Below are 13277 nucleotides of genomic sequence, written 5' to 3' on the forward strand. Positions count from 1 at the left end.
AGGAAGATGGAATGAGAAGCATGATCGAAAGGTTAGAAGGATATCTGGAAAAGAAGGGGTTGGAATTAAATGTGGGAAAGACAAAAAACTTAAGGTTCAGGAAAGGAGAGGGAAGGGAAAGGAATGTAAGTTGGAGATGAAAAGGAAGGGTGATAAAGGTAAAAGAATTTACTTACTTGGGTTATGTAATGCAGAAGAATGGAGGACAGGAAGCACAGATAAGAGATAGGGTAAGGAAGGATGCTGCTGTAATGGGGCAGGTTTGGGGAATTGGCAAAAGGAATTTTAGAAATGATTGGGGAAGAAGATTATGACTATTCTTCGATAAACTGGTGGACGGTGGTGGGGTATGGAGTGGAAATTTGGGGTTGGAGAGAGAAGAAGGAGCTGGAGAGGCTGCAGGAAAGATATTTAAGATGAGTGTTAGGATTGGAATGAGGTACGCCAGGCTATATGGTAAGGGAGGAATTACAAAGAGAAGCAGTAGAATGGAAGAAGGGCGGGGGTTCGAGAAAGGTGGAGGAAGGAAGGAAGAGTGGATTAGAGGAGATGTTGGAGGAATTGAAGAGGTGAAGATGAAAAGGAATGAAGGAAAGAAGAAAGATGGTGAGAAAGAGGTAGGTGGATGGAGAGTGGATGAAGGATGGATGGAAAGGAACATGGAGATGGATGGAAGGGAAGATGGCAACAGGACAGAGAATCAGGGAATGGATCCGGAATGGACTGGAGGGAAAGAGATGGAAGGAATGGAATGGAAGGAATGGAATGGAAGGAATGGAGAGTGAAATGGATGGGAAATGATGGAAAGATGTAGATGAAAGGGGATGGAGGAAACTGGCGAGAGATGGAAAGGATGTGGAGAAGGGTGAAGGAGAGGGATGGATGAGGAATAGAGGATAAGACGGGGGGAGATGAATGAAGAGTGGAGAGATGGATGAATGGAACTAGGGAAGGATAGAATCAAGAGGAGATAGAGGGAAGGTAGAGAGAGAGAGAGAGAGAGAGAGAAAGAGTAGATGTGATGTGAGTGTAAGGAATAGGAGATGGAGTATGGAGTTAAGTTAGAAATAAGATAGTTGTAAGTTAGAGTTAAGATAGAGGTAAAATTGTAAGAGATTGTAACCACAAGGGGAATCAATAAAGCAAACCTATCTATCTATCTAGTTGTTCAATAGTCATTTAATGTGATTCGATAGTCGTTCAATAGTTGTTCGATAGTCATTCAATAGCCGTTTGATGTAATTTGATAGTCGTTCAATAATCGTTTGATAGTTGTTCGATAGTCGTTCAATAGTCGTTCAAAGTGGTTCGATAGTGGTTCAATAGTCATTCAAAGTGATTCGATAATCATTCAACGTGGTTCGATAAATATTCATAGTGGTTAAATATTCGTTCAAAACCATTCAATAGTCGTTCAAAGTGGTTAGTTAGTAGTTCAAAGTGGGTCGATAACCGTTTAACATAATAATAATAATAATAATATATTATTTAAAAGACTTTAACTGTAGAGAGTTGTCTATAGAAACATGCTAGCTTTTGTTTTCTTATCATGTGCGAAGGTAAGCGTTCTTTGTGAGGTGATACATTCCCTACTCTAAAATATTTCATCGAGATCGTGCATATCCTGTTGTGTCCATCACAAAGTGTTCGACAGCTAGTGCATAACGTTTAGTTAGAAAGTCGTTTAGTGCATAAAAATGTTTCGGCATAATCTAATAAGTAGTGTCCAGTAATTTTGTATGTGACATTATGTGTAATATTTATTAATTAATAATATATTTCAGCTTGTACAAATTGATGTCATCCACCGCCATGCGCTTGTGGCGCTGGAGCCATATAAAGAAGAGGAGAATTGGGAGGAGGTAGAGGAAGAGAAGAATTGGGAGGAGGAGGAGGATGAAAATTGGGAGCAGGAGAAATGGGAGGAAGATTGGGAGAAAGAGCTTGTGGCTCCAGGAGGATAAGTATCTATTTTTAAAAAATTTTCTAATATTAAAATATATTTATTTATATTATTTATATATTAACAAATATATTTATTATTAAAATTTGTTTTTTTTATCTGTTTCAGATGGTGCTTATTATTTATATATTATTATTATTATTATTATTATTATTATTATTATATTATTATTATTTTATTTTTTATTTTTATATTAAAAACACACATTTATATTATACACACAATTTTTGGAATAAATATTTTTATTATTATAAATAAAAAAAGGCCAATTATTACTGCGTTTCCTTCTTTCCTTTTCATACCCACGTGCTATCTCTTGCTCTCTCTCTCTCTCTCCCCCTCTCTCTTTCTCTCTCTCCCACGCTAATGTGGACGCTATCCTTTTCCTAAACATCTCGCGCTATCCCTCTCTTACACGAACGCTATCCTTCTCTCACGCCGACGCCTCGCGTTCCCTCTCCCATACATTGAGAATTTCATTAGTGCTATTCTTCTCTCACGTGCATGCAATCCTACGTGCGCTATATCCCTTTCTTTCCCGCAGACCCTTCGTCCACTGATCGCACAGCGGATTCCTCTTTTCCCCGCGAAATCCTCGTCCATCAGTCGCGCCGCGGATCCCTCTCTTCCCCGCAGAGCTTTCGCCTACCGGTCGCGCCGCGGATCCCTCTCTTCCCCGCGAAATCCTCGTCTACCGGTCGCGTCGCAGATCTCTCTCTTCCCCGCGGATCCCTCGCGTAGACCCCACCAGTGTCGCGAATTCCTCTGCGTGACATCATCCCCCCCTCACGTGACGTTATATCCCCCCGTGACATCATACCCCTGCGTGACGTCATTCCCCTCCCCCGGTGATGTCATATCTCCCACGCGGTTTCTCCTCGCCCCTCACTCCTCCTCCGAGGACTTGAATTAGAACTCTCTTAGTTCTACTACTGATGTACACAGGTATATGCACAAAGTCTTTTATTTTCTAACTTAATATCTTTATTTTCTAACTTATAATCCTATTATTTTCTACATAGCTTTAGAGTTTAAAAATCTAACGCGAAACCGACAATAATACTTAATAAATTTAATGCTAACTGAAATCTACATAAGAATATGTCGTGACGAACGAATAATTAGCGAATAATGAGGAGCAAATACTTGAACGAATACTGCACGAAGTAGTAATGAAACAGTAATGATACAAACAGATAATGAAACAATGGCATAAAATGGTAAGGAACTGGACGAATAATGAAATAGTAATGAAGCACGAATACTGAGCGAATGGCGATGAGTGAATGCCACCGGAGGTTCGAAATCGGCGGTTTATATACTATCAAAACGAAGGGCTTGTGGGCCGTGTGTAAATCACGCGTTGCGCTCTGGAATGTTCTCAAAATGACTCGGTAGAGAACTTCCAAAAATAATTGTTTAATAACAATCCTTCTAAGAGTTTGTCTTGAATTGCAATGTAACATATCTATACTTCTATAATGCAATACATTACGGTGCAATTATATTTATAATAATATAGTATATATAAATGTTTTTTATCTTAACATTTATATACGTTTTCTAAACCTTTCATTTTTATAAGTATTACTGAATACATATTATATGACAAAAACACTTTAACATATTTAAACATAATTAAGTAAATAATAAAATAATTAAATCTAAATAATTTAATTTGAGAAACTTAAATTCTTATTTATATAAATATTAGATTTTAGATCCATTTTACATCTTAAGTAGATAATAAACAAACAACTTTAATTTTTTCGGACATTTATTTGCCCGATTTCTAAACGATCAATTAAATATCTGAAGTTCCTGTGTTAGGATCATCAGATAAATTATACTGTTAGTTATTATACTTTAATCTTATTAGCCATTCTTTGCAACCTTTATATAATCATCGTGACTTAAAATTAAATGCGAGATGAATAATGCAACGCACGCTGTATAACGGTAAACGAACAAACTAGCAATTACCAAATATTGGTTTTTGTAATGTTTTTGGAATGTGGCTGTAACATTATCATTCAATATTACAATTACATGTTCCAATAATATTTCAAAAATATTACATGGCAACATTTGCAAGATTCATTTCACATTTTTAGCGTTAATAATAATACTCAATTATCACTCAGTTAACATTCAATTGTCTCTTGAAAATACTCAATCTTGTGAATAACACTCAAAGGATTAGAATTTACACTCATCTATTCAGTGTCATATTCAAGTGTTAAGAATAAACTTTTAAAAGTTTAGTGTTCATACTCAATTTTGAGTATAAACACTCAATGTTTTGATATTCATACTCAATTTTGAATGTGAACACTCAATCTTTTGGTGTACACATTCAATTTTGAGTATGAATACTCAATGTTTTGATGTACATACTCAATTTTGAATATGAATACTCAATGTTTTGGTGTACATATTCAATTTTGAGTTTAAACACTCAATGTTTTGGTGTACGCACACTCAATTTTAAAAACACTCAAAATTTCGAATGTATACACTCAAATTTGAGAATAAACTCCTAAAATTGAGAGTTACTCTCAATATTTGAGTTTTTTCCATAAGGGGACAGTCCGTTTCGTAATAGAAATTTGCCGGTAATAACCTCGAATAAAAATTAAGATCAATTGAAGATTGATTGATTTTCTCCGATTTATTGTACGTTGTACTTTTTTCTTGAAAAGCGCAGCAACTTTTCAATCCTAATTAAAATTATCAAAGAAACTTACACATATAATAGTACAACTTTATTCATTTTGTTGTAAAAATTGCAAGCCTTTCTATACATCTTTTGATTTAATTCCTATATATTTAAAGCCTAATGTGAAATATACAGACTAAAATAAAAGAGCACTCGAAAAACAAAATAAATTTATTTTATTGCATTATTAACTTAGGTTACTTGTATATAAAAAAAAATACGATTTATACATATAAAATTTAAGATACCAATGTCTAAAAAAATTAAGGTAAATATAAGTAGAAAAATAAGTTGATGAATCTATGTGTCTAAAGTCAAGTGATACATAGAAATTTCAATTTGCTAAAACTATTTAAAATTATAATATAATAAAAAACCAAATACAAATGTATATTCAGTCTTGTTATTCTTCCTTATATATCCTTTATAATTTTTTATAAAATCTATATATAGTGAATAAAAAATCTAAAATATATACATATACATAATATAAGTGCAAAATTATGGAAAAGATTTAAAGCTTAAAATATATAAATACGTATCCAAATCATAGTCTTTCACTAAAGCAAGTAATAAATGCAAGATTTGCAATAATGTGCAATAAAAAATGTTTAATAAAAATTGAAGCGCTAATAGAGAGACACTTAATAGAAAGAAACTTAGTAGATCGACGCTCAACAAAGACGACTCAATGTATGTGTATATATGATGTATGCTTGCTTCTTAAATTTCGGTCTTATGATTTTTCGGGGCAATGCTTCTTAAATTTAAGGATTTTGCCCTTTCAGAACAATATCTCATATCTTAAATTTCGGAATTATAATTTCAGGACTTTGCATGTTCTTCCTTTTTAATCAAAATAAACATTGATTATAAAAGTTATTTCGATACAATCCAATATTCATTGACATATCATGTTTCGTCTTTATCAATTTTCGAGATATTTCTTATGAAAATAGATATTTTGATATATACAGGGCCTTAAAACTATCGGATTTCCTCTTAAAGGCATATTCCTTAGAACATTTCAAGACAAATATCCTAATAATAATCCTAATATTTATTTATATTTATTTATTTTGCATTTTGCAATATTTTGGAATCTTTGCAATGAAATATAAATTGCAATCGTTTTAATAGAAAACAATTGAATAAATAATTAAAAAATGAAACATATTTAATAAATTTTAATTGTAAAGTAAATCAACTAAATTATTATAAATGTACAAAATGACCACTATTGCACAATTTTGCACGTATAGTAAACTGTTTGTTGCATTGATGATCATTGCTGCCGTTATTGTAGCTAATGCTTTAATAATTTTTTCTTGGAATTTCTCGTGATCATTAATTTATTGCTTGTAAATATGTTCTTTTATATGATCTCATAAAAAATAATGTAGAGACATCATATCTAAAGAGGGCTCCTGAGTAGTCGCCGCGGAACTCTGAGTTGACGGTGGCGACATAAGAATAAGAATGCTGTAGTAGGAATAAGAACTCTGTCCAATAACTTATCATGTAAGTGAAGTGTGTTAGGAGCTTACTAACACAAACATAACGCTACGTCATCGCGTGTACATGTAGTCAAAATTCGTGTGTGAGAATAGAGAATAGAGATAGATACTGAGCGATCACGAAAATCGCCGCTCGCAAATGTTCAGTCGTAGAATTTTCCTATTCGCTTGCAATATATACATTTTTGAACAATAAATCCAAATAATAAAACAAATTAGAATAAAAATATTTATATTATACACAATAAAATAAATAAAATTTATCATCTATTTTTTATGTTAGAGAAATAACTTATTAATAATAAAATAAGAAAAATATAAAATTTAACAATAATTATAATTTTAAATAAAAAAAACGAAGATCCTAATTTTTATTATTTAGATATTTTTAATCACAATAAGAAAACCTCACAAAGGTAAAAAAAAGTACGCCAAGTACATAAAAAATATTCCTTGTACACAACAGAAAGTTGAAAAGATACTTATCTCTGAAAAATAACTAATAAAAAATTTTTCTCTAAAAAATAAAAAACTAAATGAAATCAATAATTAACTGGCCAAGTATTTACAAGTAATTCAGTTTGTAAAGATTTGTAATTTGAAATAGTAGATATCATAAAATCAATTTTTATAGAAGTGTTTTAGACAGATTTTCTCCTTAAAATTAAAACACATTTAATTTTTATTAACAGAATGATTTCTGAAATAAGTTCAATTTTGAATAGTATATCACAAATTACATTACTTAAGAGTTTATTAAAGATGTTATATACTATAATATCAAATCATATTGTTAATGTTAAGTGCAATTAGAATTTTTTTGATTATAAAATATATCTTACAAGATGTATAATTTGAAAAAAAATTTTTCGCAAACTCTAGGTCAGGGCGCGCGTATAAAACAAACTTACAAAGCAAAATATAAAAACTTGGCGTGCCCGTCGTAAACATGGAACTAAATTTGTGTTATCTATACAATATTGCATGTGATATGAAAATTATTTGCATATTATATCATATATTTATTTATATAATTATATATATTTTATAAAATATATTTTGCAAATCAAAAGAATTCTAATATAATTATATATTTTTATAAGATATATTTTGCAAATCAAAGAAATTCTAATATAATTATATATATATTTTATAAGATATATATTTTATATATTAGATAAGATATATTTTATAAGATTTTGCAAATCAAAAGAATTCTAATATAATTATTATATATATTTTATAAGATATATATTTTGCAAATCAAAGAAATCTTAAAATATAATTATATATATTTTATAAAATATGTTTTGCAAATCAAGGAAATACTAATATAATTATATATATTTTAATAGATATATTTTGCAAATCAAAGAAATCCTAATTGCACTAATAATGATAAATGATGCAAATAATTTTTATATAATATGAAATATTGTACAATACGAATTGTATATGTTTATGACCCGGGCACGCCAAGTATTTATATTTTGCTTTGTAAGTTTGTTTTATACGCGCGCCCCGACTTAGAGTTTACAAAAATTTTCTTTCAAATTATACATCCTGTAAGATATACTTTGTAAATCAAAAGAATTCTAATTGCACTTAACATTAACAATATGATTTGATATTATAGTATATAACACCTTTAATAAACTCTAAAGTAATGTAATTTGTGATATACTATTCAAAATTGAACTTATTTCGGAAATCATTCTGTTAATAAAAATTAAATGTGTTTTAATTTTAAGGAGAAAATCTGTCCAAAACACTTCTATAAAAATTGATTTTATGATATCTACTATTTCAAATTACAAATCTTTACAAACTGAATTACTTGTAAATACTTGGCCAGTTAATTATTGATTTTATTTAGTTTTTTATTTTTTAGAGAAAAATTTTTTATTAGTCATTTTTCAGAGATAAGTATCTTTTCAATTTCTGTTGTACAAGGAATATTTTTTATGTATTTGGCGTACTTTTTTTTACATTTGTGAGGTTTTTTTATTGTGATCTCATTGCTTTTTGTAAAAATTTATATTTTTTCTGCAAAGAACTTTCTGTTGTGTACAAGGAATATTTTTTATGTACTTGACGTACTTTTTTTTACCTTTGTGAGGTTATTTTATTGTGATTACATTGCTTTTTGTAAAAATTTATATTTTTTCTGCAAAGAATATATATGCGTTTTTAACATTTCGAGGCTAACTGCACTTTTGTACTTTTAAATCATTTATTAATTGCCACTCGGTACCTTTAGCACGTACTATGCTTGCATAATGTCCATCAGTTATACTTTTACCTTGATGAAAAATTCCAATAATGACTTTATATATATTCGCACCAATACTTATCTTTTCCGTAGGTACAGCTTTAATTTTTAAATCTGTTACTTTAATAATTTTTGTATCATTAATTTTAAATAACAATAACTGATGATAATACTTCCTGTTATTATTATATCAGTCTTTTCAAGTACTGAGACGGCATCACAATTGGTACATATTTTTTGAACATTATTCCAATGTGAAAAATTATATTGTATTAATTCTTGTAAAGTATATGATTTTTTTAAATTTATAAATGAACACATACTAATAAATTTAAATTTTAGTAGATTAGTTAATTATTATTATATCTTTTTTGACGTTTTTATATAAAACTTTATAAAATTTTGTATAAAATACAAATATTTAATATAATAATATTTTTATTATATAACATAACAATAATTTTCATATAATGTGGAACATTGTATGGACAAGTCTGGATCTATATACACTACTAAATAAAATAAGGAACATTATTCATATTTTAAAAATTGGACTATTTTCAAACAAAATTGAAACTTGATGAAAAATCATTGTACACAAAATTAGAAAACCATTTTAAAGTTTGCAGTTTTAACTTTAACTCACTATCAGTAATTTTTAATATTTTTTTATGTTGTTTGTTTTGTCCTTTAAAAAAGAACACATGGTTTTGTTCTTTAAAATTACATATTTTTGACACTCTGCAGCTCGATAAAAAAACTCGCAAAAAATTCAACTTAAGTTCCATAAACTACAATATTTTGCCTACAAAATGCTTTTTTTAAAATTTTTCTACGATTTTTTTTGACCGAGTTACACGAGTTGGAAATCTGTATTTTTTTTAAATGAAAAAATGATAAAAATTTTTTAAAAATCACCAATAGCATTAAAGTTAAAGTGTCAAGCTTTATAAAATGCTTTCTTAATTTTTTGTCTACGATGATTTTTGTCGGAGTATCGACATTATTTCTAATAAATACAATTTAGTTTCAAAATCTTGTTACTTATTAAAAAAAAAGAAAAATTTTTAAAAAAGCATTTTGTAGGCAAAATATAAATGTAGTTTATGAAACATGAAATAAATTTTCTAAAAGAAATTTTTTATCAAGTTGCAAAGTGTGTAACGAACTACCCTTCCCGACGCCACGGATCGGCTCGCCAGTTCCAGGATTCGGGAGAAGGAAGAGACTCGGGCTCGCAAATGACACACTCGATTTGGCCAACAAATAATAAAGATTTATTCGTGCGAATATATGGTACAATAGAATTGGCCGTCACACATAGGACTCGCGAAATACAATTTGGGCACGGAGCCCGGGTTTCTAACGCTAGAATATGGCGGACTTAACTTAGAGGACAAACAAATGGGATCGGCCTATAACAACAGAAACGGTAAAATTAATATAAGAGGAATCGATACACGAGAAAATAAGAGAACGGGATCGGCTAACAAAATCGGGAACGACCGCGTCGAATCCGTACTCTTAACGGAAAACCGTGCCAGGATGTGACGTCCGGATCCGAGGATTTGCACTGCTCGGCGGTCTACCCTGAAAAGGACTAGGGACTTGCCGGCGCGCTTGGCGACTTATCCTAAAAAGGACTGAGCGCCGGAGATGCTGTTCCTGGCGTCACGAGCGGGCACCGGCTCTCCACCGAATATAAACGGCTTATGGACTACGCGTGGTATATACGAGAGACGCGGACGCGGTGTCAATCGGGCGGAGCTTAAGGCTCCCGGTCGCGGACAACCGGTGGTCGTCGCACGGTGGGCGAAGTCGCCGGTATCGCGAGGAGGCGACGAAGAGAGCACTCTTCGTCGCGGACAACGCCGGTCGTCGAGAGCACTCGACAGGGTACGAGAGCACTCGTCCCCCGGACCGGAGGTGGTTGGTGTGAGGGAGAGCACTCCCTCGCACCGACAGGACTGGACGCCGAGAGCACTCGGCCGAAGACGAGAGCACTCGTCTCCTAGACCAGGTCGAAGGAACGGGATAAGGATCGGTCAACGGGAGTCTCAGAGAGCGCTCTGAGGCCTCCAGTGTCCCGAGGATCGGGACCAGGAACTGGTGCCGAGAACCATGTCGAGCCGGCTTATATACCCGGCCGGCTTCCTTTACTTAGGCTCGTGCCACCCTAGTGGGGGATCGCATGGCCCAGCGGCGGCTCACACGATGGGCTCGCTGCCTCGCAACGGCGCGGCTATATGAAAATTTGTGGGACGCTAAGCGCCGGCCTCTTCTGCGGACGGGTGGACGGTCCGCGAGGCTCTCGTAACGACACAGGTCGTTATAAGTGTCGAAAATAATTTTAAGAAAACAATGAATTCTTTTTTAAAGTACAGAACAAGGAAGATAAAAAAATTTTTTAAAACCATCGATAGCGCGTTAAAGTTGAAACTTCAAGCTTTAAAATGCTTTTTTAATTTTGTGTACGATGATTTTTCGTCGAGTTTCAACGATTTGAAAATAGCTCAATTTTTAGGGTATAAAAAGTGTTCCTTACTTTTTTTAGTAGTATATTTTAATGCAATCTGGACACGTCAAATTTTTATACTTTGCTTTGGTATAAGTGTTTTATGCGACTTAGAGCTCACGAAAAATTGTCTTTCAAATTATACATCTTGTAAGATATACTTTGCAAATTAGAGAAATTCTAAACACAAAACAATAGCGCTGTATATGCCGCATAGTGACGTATGACTTTGTTTATATATTTTGCGGTATGTCAATGCGGCGTAGTGGAGTATACATGTACACATACTCCCCCCCTCTCTCTCTCTCTCTCTTTCCCTCTCCCACTCCCTCCCTCTCTCTCTCTCTCTCATTTATCATATATAAAAGAGTGTACAAAAAAATGTTCAAACTTAAATGAATTTCATGAATTATTTGTAAAAATTCACATCTGACATAACATTTTCAATAATTTTAAATGCGAAAACGAAAAAAGAAAAGTAATATATATTCATTAAGACGTTAAATTCAATTTGCGTTATAAAATACACTTTGATAATTAATACTATAATAACTGCTCATACTATGACAGTGACATGTAAATTTCTAACTCTTATGATAACAAAAATCATTATCTGAGCGAAAAATCAGCTATCTATTACATTTACACGATGATGAAGAAAAGATGCAAAAATAATATTAACATATAATATTACCACATCAATCGATGATTAATATATAAGATTTTTTTTTTATTTTTAATTTACGCTGGCTATTAAAATGCGTTTCAACAGTAATTTTAAAAAGACTTGTCTCTTTTTTTCAATTTATTCTTACTGAAGAGAATCTAGACCAAAGCATTTAATATTTAAAATTTAAGAATTTTTCGAAATTTTTTTATTACTTTTTATTCTAGTCTTAAGAACTTTCGATATTGGTATTATAATTTAAATATATGCACATACATTCGCAATTTGCCCCTTTAATCTTTTTTGGTATCATTTTTCAATATAATTTTTTTATTTAGCTTTGTTTATCCAAATTTATGTACTATTAATTATACAGGGTGTCCCAGATTAATGGGGATAAATTCATGTGCAGATAGAGCGAATCAAACCGAGTTGAAAAATCTTTTATCATTTTTTTTATAACGCTTAATAAAAGAATTATTATTGAGTAAAGTCTGGCCAATCATTGCTAATCTTTAGCCGGGCGCACATTAGTGAGCCGCGCGCCTGGTGCGTAAGCGCTTAGCTGTACATGCGGCTCACTGACATGCGCCCGATTAAAGATCGGCGATGATTGACCAAACTTTACTCAATAATAATTCTTTTATTAAGCGTTATACATAAAAAATGATAAAAAACTTTTCAACTCAGTTTGGTTCGCTCTATCTGTACACGAGTTATGTCTCCATTAATCAGTCCCTATATATTCCTTAAAAGCTGATTAATTATTGAATCTAACTTGTTAGTAATAATGCGTAATAAATAATAAACGTTATGATCCCCGTTTTTTATTTAAAACATAATTATTATATAATTATATAAAAATATAATTATTGTTAAATTTTATTTTCTTATTATATTATTAAGTTATTTCTCTAATATAAAAAAATAAAAGTTAAATTTTATTTATTTTCTTATATATAATATAAATATTTTTATTTTAATTATATCTATTATAGTATTCTATTATTTGCATTTATTCTATTATATTGCGTAGAAATACATATATTGCAAGCAAATAGAAAAATTCGACAGCCAAACATGTGTGAGCGACGAGCGTTTTCGTGATCACTCACTACTGTTCGTTGCTTTCACACACGAATTTAGGCTACACATACATGCGATGACGTAGCTACGTTTGGTTAGTAAAGCGGGGAGCACACACTTTTGCATAAGCGCGTAACAATAAGCATAAGGAAATTGATTGGTTCATTTTCTTATGCATACATTTGTGGACCAATCAATTTCTTTATATTTATGGTTATGCGCTTATGCAAAAGTGTGTGCTCCCCGCTTTAGTATTGTGATGTTACATGTTACCCACAGGTTACCCACATGTCAGACATTCTTATGCAGCGCCTTACGTAGCAAATCGGTGAACTATGAGGCGTGAAAAATGACATTTTGACAGTCTAAATTATTCTTGCGTGCCATTTTATAATTATTCGCTCTATGCTAGTGCTGTGATGTGTAACGTACTTCTGAAACCTATAAAATTGTCCGAAAACTAAGCTTAGCGAGGAAAGTATTATGTAGAAGGAACATTTTCCACTTCTTTGGACAGTTGTCAAGCCATACGTTTTCC

This window comes from Cataglyphis hispanica, chromosome 14 (assembly GCF_021464435.1).
Source record: "Cataglyphis hispanica isolate Lineage 1 chromosome 14, ULB_Chis1_1.0, whole genome shotgun sequence".
In the NCBI taxonomy this organism is placed as follows: Eukaryota; Metazoa; Arthropoda; class Insecta; order Hymenoptera; family Formicidae; genus Cataglyphis; species Cataglyphis hispanica.